This window comes from Rhinolophus sinicus, linkage group LG03 (assembly GCF_036562045.2).
Source record: "Rhinolophus sinicus isolate RSC01 linkage group LG03, ASM3656204v1, whole genome shotgun sequence".
Classification (NCBI taxonomy): Eukaryota; Metazoa; Chordata; class Mammalia; order Chiroptera; family Rhinolophidae; genus Rhinolophus; species Rhinolophus sinicus.
Genome location: NC_133753.1, coordinates 18,964,101 through 18,979,361, shown reverse-complemented (window position 1 = coordinate 18,979,361; position 15,261 = coordinate 18,964,101). Strand labels below are relative to the sequence as shown.

Below are 15,261 nucleotides of genomic sequence, written 5' to 3'. Positions count from 1 at the left end.
CCATGCACCTAAAGGGAAGAGGAAGGGAATTTGCTAAATATGTACAGATTCTAGAGCATTAAATGAAAGCAGTCATGCTTTTAAAATATTCATTAAAATAAAACTAAATAAACAAGCAAAAGACCCTTGCTATGAGTTTAGGTTTTTCAAAGTAAAATACAGCATCAGAAAAAGAATTAATGGAATATCCAATTCCATCGTGTGATCAGAAAAAGAATCAATGGAAGGTCCAACTTCTTATACTAGTTGGCACAGAGCTAGAGAACACCCTGTCAGACTCAGGTCCCTCCTCTGCCCTTCCTCCCACAGCTAACTCCTCTGTTCGCCTACCTTCTGTCCACAAGGACAAAGGCTGCATGACCACCATGTAGCTCCCTCCCACAACAGGAAACATAACAGGAAACTAAGGCTGAAGCAACTGTTTGGCTTTACTTTTCCGGGATCCAAAAGAATAAAGTTAAAAAGAAAGAAACCTTAAATGTAACGTTTACCTACCTATTAACATAAGAAATATAAATTAAACAATGAGATGCTTTTTAGCCTACTAAGTTGTTTTCCTTTAAATAATAATGTCTTGGTTAGCCAGGTTGTAGGGGGAAAAGCCCGGCTACACTGTCCTAATTGGAATGTGTAAATTGATATAATTTGCTGGATATCAGCAAACCTTATGTCTCAAGAGCAGTTTGTACCTTTGACCTAGCAACTATACGTCCAAAACTTTCACCTAATGAAATCATCTGGAACACATACAGAAATTTATATGTAAGGATATTTACTGGGAAATTACAATAGAAGGAAGATAAAAACAAATTTCAAATTATAAGAGAATGGTTAAAATACTGTACATTGATACAATAGAACAGTACACAGATATTAGAAACCCTGTTTCTGGAGACATTTAATAGCAATATAAGGGACGGAAGTATGAATCCCAATTTCTAATAAGCATTATGTATTGTCTGTATGTGAATATAAATTACCAGCATACAAATTTAGAGAAGCGGGAAAGGGCAATGATAAAGGGGAAGAAACTACACCAAAAGCATATTCGCCATCTGTAGTTTAGAGCAGATTTCTACTTTTTTAAACATTCCTCTCTCTCCTGAAATTTCTACAATGAATGTATTATCAGAAAGCAAAACTGAACGTATATTAAAGACAGAAAAACAAATCTAAAGCTCACTTTCAGAGAGAGCAGAAATGGGATCAGAGTGCCTGTATCTACTGTTTAAGACTGACGAGTCCTAACGGGCCAAAGCCACTGATCACGAGTTTATGAGCTAAAAGGATACTGTTTTAATTATGCATGATTCTCTCTTTGCAATTTTGCTAAAAGACAGTTACTAAATTCAAAAACAACTCTCTTAAATATTCTTAGTACTGGGATGAACTTAATAGTTGAAGGACTATGTGAAAATATAGTAATGTGTACTGACATAGCTTATGCAATCAAACTCTGCTTTGGAAAACAAATTAAAAATGGTTAATGAATGATATTTAATCACAATCACAATCTGAAGCCCAAAGAAGAATTATTAGCTTTAGTAAAAAAAAAAAAAATTTACGTATGATCAAGGAAAATTTTCATCATTTTTAAAGATTTAAAAGAAAAAAGTTTGGCTGGATCAAAAACCCATTCTCATTATCATAAGAAGTTTCAGCATGACATTTGTTGATAAAAGAGTTGCTAAACTTGAAGAATGCTGGAAGAACTCTTAAAGAATAATTTAAAGAAGCTGAATCACCTTTAAATTATTCACCTATGTAAATTCTGGCTAAAGGTGAGAAAGGCATTTCCTCCAACTGGAGAAAAAATAGAAAATATTCTCTGCAGTTTACTACCACCTACTGGTACAATGAAACTTCTCACTGATGAGAAAGCAGTAGTATTTATGTTCTCTGATTTTTCAGATGCTGAGCTTCTTCCAAAACTAGAGAGGATTAGCATGGGTGACCTTGGATGAAAGTCTGCAGTCTTAGAGAAAGCTTTGGGTCTGAAACCAGATGGTACAATTCTTAAAATAATTTATTTGGCTGTTCCCAACACATCAGTATTTAAAGGCATAAATATTGTTGCTTCTGCCTTAATGAACCTTATAAAGAAGATATACTGCCACCAGAGCAAGTAATGAACCGTCATCAATTTGCTCCCACTGAGGGGACATCCATCAAAAAGAAACGCCTGTGCAAACCTGAACACTGCGACCAGAGAATAAAACTGCATTGTCCGCCGTAAGGAGAGGACTGGCAGTGTGAGTCCACAAACTCAAGTCCACCACTTTTGTGATCTGACCAAAAAAGCCATCAGATTGTCTTCATTATAATGATGCACATTTGTATGTATGAGAGCTGTAATGTATTGATTCTCAAGTCTCTTTCCCCCAGAGCCAGTTTAAAACAATTAGGATTTGCAAGCTGTTCCATAAAAGATAAGCACCCAGCATCAGGGGTGATATTTTCACAAAAGCTGACTAGTGCATGTTAAGTAGGTGACTGCGTCTGTGGCCTCCAAGTGCCTGAGACGTCCCTGCCCAAGGCAAGCCGCTCAAAGAACACGTTAAAAGTAATGACCCTGAAATGTAAGGGGGCTGGGAGAGGTGGGGAGTGTATTTTAAGCTTAATCACTAACCAAGTTCAAATTTTAGAACGCATTTCTCACTGTTTCAGTAGCTGTACGACTTGAGAGTTTTCCCTCACCCTTCAAGAGAAAAAGTTACCAAGCCAGGGGAGGTCACCACGGACAAACAGTGACTCATCACACCTGGCTTCTTTATACCAGTGCTCCTCTGTAACTTCATCTCCTCACACCTTTTGGTAAATTCAAGTAAGATCAAGATCAACTGTCCAGTCAAAGATGTGGGTCTCTGTTAAGTCAGTAGATAACGTAGGACATATGAAACAGAATCGAAGAAAACTTAAACAGACTCATACAATTATCACTTACTGAGCAACAACTACATCAGAAATGAGAGATGAAAGTAAATAAATAAGCCACAGTCCTTGGTAAGAGAGAGAGACTTATAAAAGTGCTACCTACTGTGAGGACTCATAGTACCACAAAATGCCAGGGGAGTCCGGTCGGGATCCTTCCACTCATCTGGAAGGATGAGTAGAAATTTGACAGACGGATGAGACAAGGAAACGGGATCCAGTTAATAACCATCTGTCTCTGAGGAACTAGAGAAGGTACAAATAAGCAGAGTACTCACATCATCTACCAGGGAACGGATTTAAAAACAGTCTCCAGATAATACTAAGCTAAATGCCCCTGGGGCAGGGGCAGGTGGGTAAAATCATCGCAGTCTGAGAATTGCTGATATAGAGAATTAACTTTTTAAAAAATATATATATACTAGATTTGATATTTTATTCTATTCTGTTGCTGCCATCCATTCCCGCAACAACTCTCTCTCTGTCTCTCTGTCTCTGTCTCTCTGTCTCTCTGTCTGTCTCTCTGTCTCTCTGTCTCTCTCTCTCTCTCTCTCACACACACACACACACACACACACACACACCCTCTATTCCAGGGCTGAAGCCACTCAGACTCAGCCCCCAGCTGCATTTTGCTCCCCTTGCTCCAGCTTTTCAAGTACAAGGACAGAATCAGAGAGACAAGTGCCCGCCAAGCAGGGAGCAGGAGCCTTTCTGGGAGAGGCCATGCGAAATACAAAATGACCGCTTACTTAGACATGAAGAAAAAAATTAGTTGCTACTCAGATAATTACAGATGTGTCAGTTGTTAAAAATCAGTGCAGTTTGAAAAGAAAATAAAGTTACTTAATAACCCCCTACCTGTCTCACAAGCAGAATGACAGATATTTTAGACTCATACACCCACAGACACTTCTAAAATAAGGCAGATGATAAAATTAAATAAAAAGTAAAACATGTCAAGATAAAAACAAAACAAACAAACAAAAAACTCAACAACAACAACAAAAAAAACCTAGAGAAGTGGATACTGAAAAACCCGAGACGGATTTATTACTTGTAAAGCCCTAGAATTGCACTCCTGTATTTGCTGACAGATAATAAATATATATTACAATATTTCCAAAATATTATAAACTTCAGACAAGAATGAAGTTCTGTGGAGATACAGACAACCTCTACTGATTGTCCAAACTGCCCCAGGCTGGGCAAGAGATCAGCCTGGACAAAGATGGAGCTAAAATCCTGAGTTTCTGATATCATTTTGTTTAAATCTAAGGATGAAAATTGGAAGACTGTAAGCCAAATTCGGCCAACAAACACATATTATAAAATAACACTGTGTTATTTTAAAACATTAATTTAAAAACATGGACACTTCACATAAAAATTCTAACCTATACATACATATATAGCTTACTAATAAATCATTTGATTTGGTTCAGAAGATAGTTAATTTCCTGAAGTTTCCTCTCGAGCCTACTCTCCTTGAGAAACAGGTTGTTTTCAGTCTTCTAATGGGGGAGGGGAGGAAAGTTTGGACAAATTCAAATTAGGACGCACAAAATAAGCATAAGTAATTGATACACAAGTGACAGGCTAGGAATTCTTGAAAAAAATATTCTAAGCAATCATAAATAGCAGTTGGGGCTATATATTTGTTCCCCATAACATTAAGATTTTCGTAACAAACAGACTGTTTCTTAAACACAAGATGTGATCAAACAGTACGATCAATGTTTAAATTAAAAAATGTTAGCACAGTAATAGAAACATTGCCATTAATCCCCCTCAAAATACTCCCCCTTGCTTCGAACACACATACCATCGTTCTTGCCACTTTCTGAAGTAGTTTTGGACGTCCTCTTTCGTGTCTTTAGTTGCGCTGTCGTGGCTGCCTCGATGTCCTCAATCAATTCAAAACATTAATCTTTCAAGGTCATTTTGACTTTGGGGAAAAGCTAGAAGTCACACGGTGCCAGATCTGGTGAATAAGGTGGATGAGGACACGCCACAATGGTTTTATTTCACAGAAATTGCTGTACCAGAAGTGATGTGTGACACGGAGCCTTTCCATTGTGATCACAAAATATGGTGACTGCTGCTGCCGACTGCCATCCAAGGGAAAGGCAGGAATTTTCAATACAGGAAGTGGCACGTCAAACCGTAGTAACAGTGTGTAACAAGTTTCAACTTGTTCGATACAGTCAGTCGGGTGTGAGCTACGGTTGAGAGAAGGTGTGTTTTAAAGTGTGCTGTAAATCATCCTCCATCATGACAACTCTCCGTGTCAGACATCATTTCTGGTATATGGCAATTTCTATCAAATGAAAACATTACAGTGTGTCCTCATCCACCTTATTCACCGGATCTGGTACCGTGAGCCTCTGGCTTTTCCCCAAAGTCAAAATGATTCAGGACATCGAGGCAGCTATGACAGCGCAACTAAAGATACTCACGAAAGACGACTTCCAGAACTGCTTCAGAAAGTGGCAAGAACAATGGAGTAAGTGTGTTTGAAGCGAGGGGGAGTATTTTGAGGGGAATTAATGGCAATGTGTCTTTTACTGTAATACACTTTTTTTTATTTAAACATTCACAGTATTGTTTGATCACACCTCCTATATATTTTCTATTTCTCTTTTTCCTCCACTGTTTCCCTAATTCCCATATTTCTTTCTTCTCCTACTCTTCTTTTACTTTATATCTTCAGATCTTTCCTTTAACTCTCCTTTAATAAACAACTGGAATACATTTTCATTGTACTTATTGATACGCTTATTCAAGAGTTTTGCGTTTCTTATTCTTAATTTTAAAAGTAAACAAATAGAATAACTGACATAGTCTTTCTAAAATATAATAAACACTTCTAACTTTTTTTTTAAAGGCAATTGGAGTTCTTAACTTTGCGCCAAAAACTGTTTCCTGGAATGTTTCTAAATGTTTACATAAATGTTTTAAAAGATATAGAATTCGAAAGGCATCCAATTATAAGGTTATACAATTAAATATCATTTAAAACTAATCATATTTTAAAAACTAAATTATTAGGAATACATGGATGTGGATTCCAGTCAAGAACCTCAATTTCAAAAACCTTCCAAAAACAAAAGTTGAAATAATAAAGCTTTAACAACACAGACTGTTGTATAACAATAACCCTACAAGGTAAGTACTACTGCCATCATGATTTATACCTCAGAGGCTTAAAGAAGCTAAGAAAGGTAACCAAGGTTACAAAGCTACCAAGTGGCAGAGCTGAGTCTTGAACGTTCCTCCAACGTCCAGGTTTCTAACCATTTAACCCTTCTCCTCGCCACTGGCACCATTCATGAGTCAGGACTTTCCACAACATATTCCAACCAAAATGGTTTCTCTAACTCTGAGTCTCTGCCTATCCATTCCAACATTCATTGACACCCCACTGCCCACATCACTGAGCAAGGTGCTTGAATCAGGAATTCAAGACCCTCAGCCAGCCACCTCTCTCTTAACAGAAGAACCATAGAAAACATAAGGCCTGCATTCCGCTGTTACACCAGCTATTCTTCTACCACTTCCATTCCCCATTAATGTCATTTGTCCTTGCTAAAATGCCTTGTGCTGTCTAATATTGCCACCTGTTTAAATTCCACTCATCTTGTCTGACATAGCTCCAATAATACAATCTCAGTGAAGACTTCCATCTCCAGCCAGAAGCGGTCTTTCCTCCCTCTGCATTCCTATCACTCTATTATTATAGCAAGACGTTTATTAAACATGCCCACAAAATATCATTTGTACCACAGAATTTTTTTTCTATTCCTTGTGCTCATCTCACCACCAAACCTATGCTGGATTCACCACCTAGAACATTCTTTTCACTTATTTTCCCTTGGCTAACTCCTACTTTTCTTGCAAGACTCAGTTCAGAGCAAACGTCCCCTAGAAAGCCTTCCTTCACTGCCCCCCGCCTCCCCTGCCCTGGACCAAGGGTCTACAGTGGATGCTACCTCATCACAGCCCAGAGATCACTTGTTTCCAAACTGGATTCTCATCTCACCAGAGACTCTATTTATTTTATTCCTGGTTGCATTTCCACACCTAGCATAGTGCCTGGCATGTAGTTGGAACGTTTTTAAATGAATTTACAATGAAATTTTCCTTATTATCCTGTCTGATTAATCCTGAGACAAGTTTCAAAGTACAGAACTTTGCATTTAGTTAAGTACTAATTAAATAACTGTTGGATGAAATGATTCTTGTGGGAAATGGCCTAGATTAATTATCTTACATTTTCAAATAATATGGATTGAAGTGCAAAGTAGAATATGAATACTTGATAATGTGCATATTATAGAGTAAACAAGGATAAACACTTTAAATCCATTTGAATGTGTTAAAACTTACAACTGAATCAAATGATTTGTATTGCAAATCATTTTAATTTATCATTGTCATTTACAGCTACCTGCATTCCTCAATTATTATTTATCTATACTAGAAAGCTCTAAACTCCAAATTACCTAGGCTCTTTATCATCTAGGTCCATTCTTAGCACTGTTTCAATGTACCAATTGCTGCTCATGAGCAAAATCATTTTTGCCATTTGAAAGGCTTCACTCTCCCACCATCAAGCTTTTTCCTTCTTTCTACAATCTATAAAATTGCCTAACTCGTCTTCCTTTAAAATAATCACTATAGTGCATTTCTTCCTTGATGTCTTTCTTCATTCAGTAAAGCCTAGTTCAGGCTTAGCTTCAATTCACGTATCCATTCATCCATGAGCTCATTCATTCCTGAGCATCTCTTTCATGGCAAATTTTGTGCATAGATGAGATTCTAAATGTTCATCAGCTAAACAGATTCATGTAACCACAAATACTCCCATCTCCCAAACACACCAGCACCAGCACTGTGCAGATCTATGTTAAGGGTTATATAAGTTTCAGGGAGGAGTATATCTGACAAAGACCTGAAAAGCCTCTAAGGATCATTCACAACTATTGATAAGAAGACACTAGAAGTGAGGTTAGGGAAAAAAAAGGAAAAACTCAGAAAAATATTTGCATTATACCAAAGGATTCATCACCTCTCTAAAAAAAAATTATTTAAAAAGAACAGTCCAGTAATAAAAGGTACAAAGGATATATAAACAGGCAATCCACGGAATACAAATGGCCCTAACAAACATACAACGTACTTTATTTCACTAATTAAAGAATTATAAATTAAAATAATAAAATGATATTCTTGTTTATGTTTTATACAAATGAAAAATAAGAGCTCTCACAACCAAAGTTGACAAGGGCACATCTTGCTGTAAGAATATTAATTAGAATAGCTTTTCTGGAAAATAATCTGGCAAGACAAGTAAAGATAAGTAATATGTATATGTTTTGACCCAGATATTCTACTTCTATAAATATTATCCTAGGAAAACAAAAGGAGATGTATGTATAAGATGTATGTATACATCTTATATGTAGATGTATAGAGTTTCATTGCAGAATTATCTTAGTAAAAACAATAAGAAAAACCTATAAATCTGCCGATAAGAGATACATTAAATGTATCTAGTCATGTGGCATACTGTGTAGCAGTTAAAAGAGACATGGTAGAGTTTTATGTGCTGATATGTAATAACATATTATTACAACAAACAAAAATATACTACGGAATAACATGAATATATTGAAACATTTCATGTGAGAATCAGTCCAGTGACATTATTACATGGATAACAGTGAATCTACTCTAGACTATTTTTATATTATTCCCAAATGTGTCAAGACTGCAGTTGAGAATTTGTGCATTAAATAATCCTATCAAGCTACTTCAGCAGTAAAATTGTTTCATCCTCAGAACTTCGTACACAGTGTTATTACAAGGCTATATGTTTAAGTGCCCTTTATCAAAATGCAACATGAAAATGTTTAAAAGTGTCCAGAATTTTAAATCTACATTGCAAAATTAAAGGTTTTAACAGTATACCCTTGATTATCAATGACAATTCACACTGAATGTGTTCATTTTACAGAAATCACAAATTATAACTATCTCTTACCTCAGTAATAATGTAAGGACCATTATATCTTGAAAATACTAAGAAAGATAATAAATCCTTTGAACATTTAAAGAGATAAATAACAGTAAACTTCGCTTATATGGTACTGTTAATCTAAAAATGCTGTCAATCAAATCCCATTAGAGGGCCATCACAGACAGCAACGGGGCCTCTTTTAGTGGGCAGGACTGACATGTGTGGTCAGAACACCTGGGGATGAACACCTGCTCTTTGGGCTCCAGAATCACAAGCAAATCAAATGACTTATCTGAGCCTCAACTGCCTCATTTGTAAAATGAAGATAACAAAACTATTATATACATATATATATATATATATATATTACATAAAAGGTGCCTATTACAGTGCCTGGAACAAAATTCGTTCTCAATTACTTGTCTAATAGAGTTACATCACTATTACTTCTGTTAAGTATCTTGTTTGTTCCCCTTAATTTTTGTAACACTGCATGCATAACCATTTAATTTTTATGCTACATGTTAGATTGGGGTTTCTTGCCCCTCAAAGGCTATTGGTTGACACATTCTTTTCCACTATAAATATGCAAAAATTTGTTATCTCAGAAACTCAGGCAGAAAGCATACTTACAAAGCACACCCCCAAAACTCCGTGTTGCGCTCCACTGAGCTCAGTGCTCTTCTTAGGCACATATGTCTGCCTCCTATCATTTCTTCATGAGGTTCAGGGCAAAAGGCCTAGGCAAGGAGATGATCTTTGGTTGCCCCTACACTTTCCCCAAACCACCTACAGATAAATGAAACAAGGAGTAAAACACACCTACAACCTTAATCTTTTTAAAATAATAAAAGGTGAAAATAAACTCCCCCTCACTAGGTACAGTTTACGGCATATCAGAGAACAGAGAAAATGCTCCTTGGGTCATGCAAAAGCCCCACTGAACTCAAAGGAATTCACCTCCCAGTGCCCAGCCAGCATATTCCTCAATGATGACTATGGCCCACACCTGGTCATCCCTTGGGCTGTCTAGACCACACAGTGTGAATTGTAGCCCAAGTCTAGCCAAAAGTACTCTCCCTCCACATGTCTATCAGTGGATAAAGTAACTAAAGTAGGTAATGAAATTAACATGTTACTTCTGAATTTAATGACCCAATCGAATTTTTAAGGCAGTTAATTAACTATATGCTAGCACTCCTAAAGGAAATAGTTTATAAGCTGCCCAGTTCTTCCTACATTCAATACTGCAATTAAATGAATAAATGTAAAATGCCTTTGCTTATAATAAAGAGCTGTGGACAGAAATATTTTCAATTCTTTGTGACTGTTTTCAAAGCAGTCTGTAAGAATCCACAGAAAGTTATCCAGAGAAGTGACAGTCGTCCACATACAAAGTAGAGCTGGGAATACATCTAGAAACCACTCCAAGAAAAAAAAGTATTCTGAAAAAGTTCATCAAAATAAACTGTGGAGAGAGAGTTCAAAGTGACACAGGTCATGCAATGGCAGAGAAGACACGCTGAGAAGACACAGGTATGATGCATCCTTGACTGTATGAACAAAGCAGCAAACTTTACCCCCATCCGATGAGTCCCAGACAAACCCAAATTTTTCTGTACCTATGTGAAACTGCCAGTTTTAATCTTCTGTCTATGCTGTCCAATACAATAATCAGTAGCTATATATGGCTATTGAGCTCTCAAAATCTGCCCAGTTCAAATTCACTTGTGCTGTAACTGTGAAACACACAAGATTTTGAAGAACTCGTACCACTAAAAAAATATTTTTTTTAAGGATGTGAACTATCTCAGTAAGTTTCATATTGACTACATGTTGAAATGGAAACATTTGGGATATATTGTGCTAAATAAATTATTAACATTAATTTCACCAGTTTCTTCTTACTTGTCTGTGGGTACTGGAAAATTTAAACTTGTGTGACTGGCTCACATTATATTTCTACTAGCACAGTTCCGCATAATTAATAAAAATAAATAACAGATACTGAGCACTTCCGATGTGCCAGGCCCTGTGCTATTTTACCTAATAAAGTTGGAACGACTCTATAAAGCAGTTCTCCAAGACGTCTGAGAAAGTGACTGAGCTACATCAAACAAATAAAGGATACAGCTGGAATTCAATGTCAGGTGTTCCTGCAAAATAAATAAGGGACTGTTAAAAACTAACGTTGGGACTATTCCATGTTGGCATATGGAAGGCTTGCTACAAGGTTCCCAAAGGTAGCAAACTTTTGTGACTACAGAACGGATACAAAACGGCAAGTGATATATCAAGCTAGGCAAGCAACCTCCCAAATGAGGCCACTCTTCTTGACAGCTCAAGTTTCATGTGTAGCAGCTAGCGGCAAGACAAACTGCAGCCCAAGGAAGGGCAACGAACTTCAAATTCCCTGGATAACTTGGCCAAGGACCTGACTGTGGAAATCCACGCTGAGGGAGGGGGCGTCTGGATGCCAGACATGCTGTCCTCCCCCCAGGCTGGCACACAGTCCCCCCATCCACGGGCCCACCCCAGATCGGACACAGAGGCGCAGCCTCGGTGTCCCCACCCCTGGGACAAGAGGAAGTGGGACTTAAAACGCCTATAAGATAGGGAAGTTGTAAAGAAAGGGTCAAGGAGGTTGGAGGCAGGTACCTGAGACAGAAAATGACCCCAGGTCCTTAATGCCGGATCATCGCCGAGGCCCCACCCGGCTCCCGCGGCCACCGATGACCCAGAAGGTGCAACTGACCCGACGCTGCGGCGCAACCGACTCTGCTCTCCCTAGACTCGCAGCTATGGCAACTTAAACTAGCCGCCCAGCCGCAACGAGTGAACAAGACCCCGCTTCTGTCGCTTGGCCCTCTGGGAGTTGTAGTCCACTTCATCCTCAAAAGTAAGGAGTTACTAAGGGAGAGCGGCCCTCTGGAAAACTGCAAGTCCCAGCATGTCATACGACTAGTCTTCGGGTGACTTTCCCGGAAGAAGCCTGATTAGCTAGCACCTGAGTCCCTAGGCCGCGCCCTCTTACCCTGTTTTTTTTTTTTGTTTTTGTTTTTTTGTTTTTAAAAGAACCAATGGCTTATATAGGAGGCAAACACTAGATACTGAATTAGCGAGCTGCCTTGGCCCCGACTGTACTTTAATCAGAAAAATCTGAAATATTTATTTTACTTAAAAAAAAAAATCAAAGTAGTTGCAGTGATAAAATAGACTACGTGTCTGTTACACCTTGGGAAACAGGCAGGCGTAATTTCCAGCAGTGAAATGTTAAAAAAATCTCCTTCATACCAGAGCCCAACGTCTTGTTCTAAAGACTCACAAACTCTCAGAGCTAGAAGGGAACAGAGAGGATTCTTTAGTCCAATTCTCTAGGCCTGGAATAAGTAAGTGACTCCCCCAAGATCACAAAGCTCATTAATGATAAACCAAAAGTAGAATATGAGGATGTCACTTCATGATTGCTGCTACTCTCAGTCTACGGTCATCTCCTCACTCATTCTGGAATATGAAAGAGACATACTCAAATCAGAGAAGTCGGTTTCAGTCACAAAAAGACCATTTAAAAACCTCAACAAAGAACTGAACTTTGGAAAAATAACAAATTAAAGTCCAAATTACTCACGTAGATGGTCATTTCCTTCTGCGCTGCCAAAACAGCCATCGATGCTTTCCTCCTCAAGGCTAAAATCAAATTTTACTTTATCTATGATGCTTTCCTGGCTTCCTCAAGAAGAGCTAGATCACATTAAACAACACTGGGTTCTCTATTCTAATAGTTCTGTATTGTCATTATCCATTTCCTAGATGGCACATTAAATTAGGTGCTAAGCCTTTTAAATGCAGGGACCTAACCTTTTAAAATCTTTATCTAATTTCTTAGGCTTTCCTCACTTCCCACCCTTCTTTCATCTCTCTCTCTCTCTCTCTCTCTCTCTGTCTCTCTGTCTCTCTGTCTCTCTCTCTCTCTCTGTCTCTCTCTCACACACACACAGACACACACGTGCGCGTGTGCACATACACATACACACACACACAATCATAATTAGCATACAAATTTGACATATTAGAATCATTCAAATATTTTCACTAGCCAACACAAAATAGATATTATTTAATATCCAGTTTGAACATAAAATAATTATTCTAAGGACCTACCTATGTATTTGCATCTATCTTCAAGCTGTTTGCTCACAGATGTATTCAAGAATATACTCCACCTGACACAGTTATTAAGATAATTAAGAACAGCCATTAAATTACACCATATGCATGCAAAAGCATAATAGTAACTTCATATATTTGTTAACATTTTAATTTTTCAAAACTATTGTATATTCATTCATTTAATTCAGTAAATGTATGCTGAATCTTTCTAGGATCCAGACATTATATTAGACACTGAGATGCAGTGAAAATGAGGAGATAACATAGTTTCTGCCCTCATGTTGCTCAGAGTCAAGAAAATATGAAGAAGAGCAGTCCCCAAAAGAAAAGGGATTCATGGCTGGGAATGTGATAAGAAACACAGAAGAGGGGAGTTAAGGAGTTGGTAGGGGAGATGGGGCCAGACCTGAAGATATTGGAAGAAAGCCCATGTCCATAGAGTGCCCAGCCTCTACTCAAGTAAGTACAATTCATAGCCTGAACCTAGGTGTCCTCTCATTGGCATTAAGGAAGGATGTCCCTTCAAAAGCAGTCTGCGTTGTAACCAGTGATTGTCTAGCATAAGTAATGACCATCTGTACCATTAGACATTGCTTGGTTCCACCACAGATGGCCAACCTCCCTTATAGTATCACAGGGCAATGATTAATATAATTGATAAGAAGGAAGATAAAGCGCCAAAATGGATGCTATGGGTAAGGTTAAAGAGAAATCCCCAACATCCTAATTTGTTAGGACTGAATGGAACTATTCAAAATACTCACTGAACCAAGACAATGGTGAAAGTTACTCTCTTTATACCAACACAAAACTATCATAAATGGTTGTTGACAATTCCTGCATCAAGTTTTCAAGCTAACTGCAAATCTAAGAAGATTCAAAATAAAAGACAAGATGTTGCAAAAATGGTATTGCCCGCTACTCAAAGAATCATTTTCAGCCATTCATTGTGTAGAAGCACTGTTGGTCCCATAATAGTCTTTTCAGCCACATGTCAAGAGCATCACAAATATAAAACACAGCAATTTATATGCATTTAGGTCAAAATGCACAACTATTAATGTAGAAATCCAAAATTATAAAACATTTTTTATTGTAGCTAAGTAATATACCCTATGTTCCAATTTAATAGGTACCTTTTGAAAAAAAAGATGAAACACAGAGGAATTCATTGCTAAACACCGCTTTCTGATAGTTGGACCGCACTGATGGATCTTCTACAAGAAGGAAAATGCAATGCTCTGTAGTCATTCTCATTCATCTGATATATTTTAAAGGCTTTGTGTGTGTGTGTTTAATGGATCCGAGTGAAAACACTTTTCTCTTTACTTAAACTGATTCATCTTCTCATCTCATGTATTTATTTTCCCCAGTTTAAAATTATGCTAAGGAAAGAAAATTGCCTTATTGATTATCACAGCAATTTGTTGAGCAGGCTCTTAGAACATGATTATCCTGAAGGCTTGTACCACTTTTCTGAATTGAAACTGGTAGGCATAGATTTTTACCTACATTATGGTCACCACTAAGCCAATTTCATGCTGCCTAAATCTTGATTAAAATGCTGCACATTTTAGCATACCACTTATATTCCCAGTAAAGATGGAGAAGCAGAGACCATATTTACCATCTACCAGAGTAAAAAAAAAAATTAAAGAAAGAAAGAGAGAGAGAGAGAGAAAGAAAGAAAGAAAGAAAGAAAGAAAGAAAGAAAGAAAGAAAGAAAGAAAGAAAGAAAGAAAGAAAGAAAGAAAGAAAGAAAGAAAGAAAGACCCACAGGCAAAATACATGAAACAGTACTTTTCAAGATAGTAAACATGAGAAGAAAAAAAAGGATAGTGATCCCTGAAAAACAGTAAACAAATAAGGTAAGCCCTATGATCGCCACAACTTCCTGCCTTGAGAGAATTTGCAGGCCATAGTTCAAGTAGAAGGAACCCAGGCAGAGCTCAGTGGATGCTTTGAATTGAGGAGAGACAGATACGGGAGTCAAGGGAGCTCAATGTAGCTAGAGTTTGCAGGACAAACTATGGAGAGGAGAGAGCTACAAAGTAAGAAAACTCCAGAGAACTCTAAAGGGTCTCTTTGGAGTATTCAGCAGCATACAAATCATCACATGCATGTAAAGAAACTGAGGC

At 37.6% G+C, this 15,261-nt stretch overlaps 1 protein-coding gene across 7 annotated transcripts in view; it reads right to left on the bottom strand.

Annotated features, from left to right (window-relative positions):
* The window catches only part of CEP128 (centrosomal protein 128), a 343,545-nt gene extending 331,718 nt beyond the window's left edge, over nt 1-11,827 (bottom strand). Inside the window, exons 1-3 of one of the 7 annotated variants that reach the window (XM_074327098.1) lie at nt 11,612-11,827; nt 11,000-11,109; nt 9,587-9,742 (exon numbers count right to left, since the gene is read on the bottom strand). The gene's annotated coding sequence lies outside the window, so the exon portion shown is untranslated. The remainder of the gene's footprint in view (nt 1-9,586; nt 9,743-10,999; nt 11,110-11,611) is intronic. The other 6 variants (XM_074327091.1, XM_074327095.1, XM_019731122.2 and 3 more) reach the window with 6 other exon arrangements.
* Nucleotides 11,828-15,261: the final 3,434 nt, after the last annotated feature.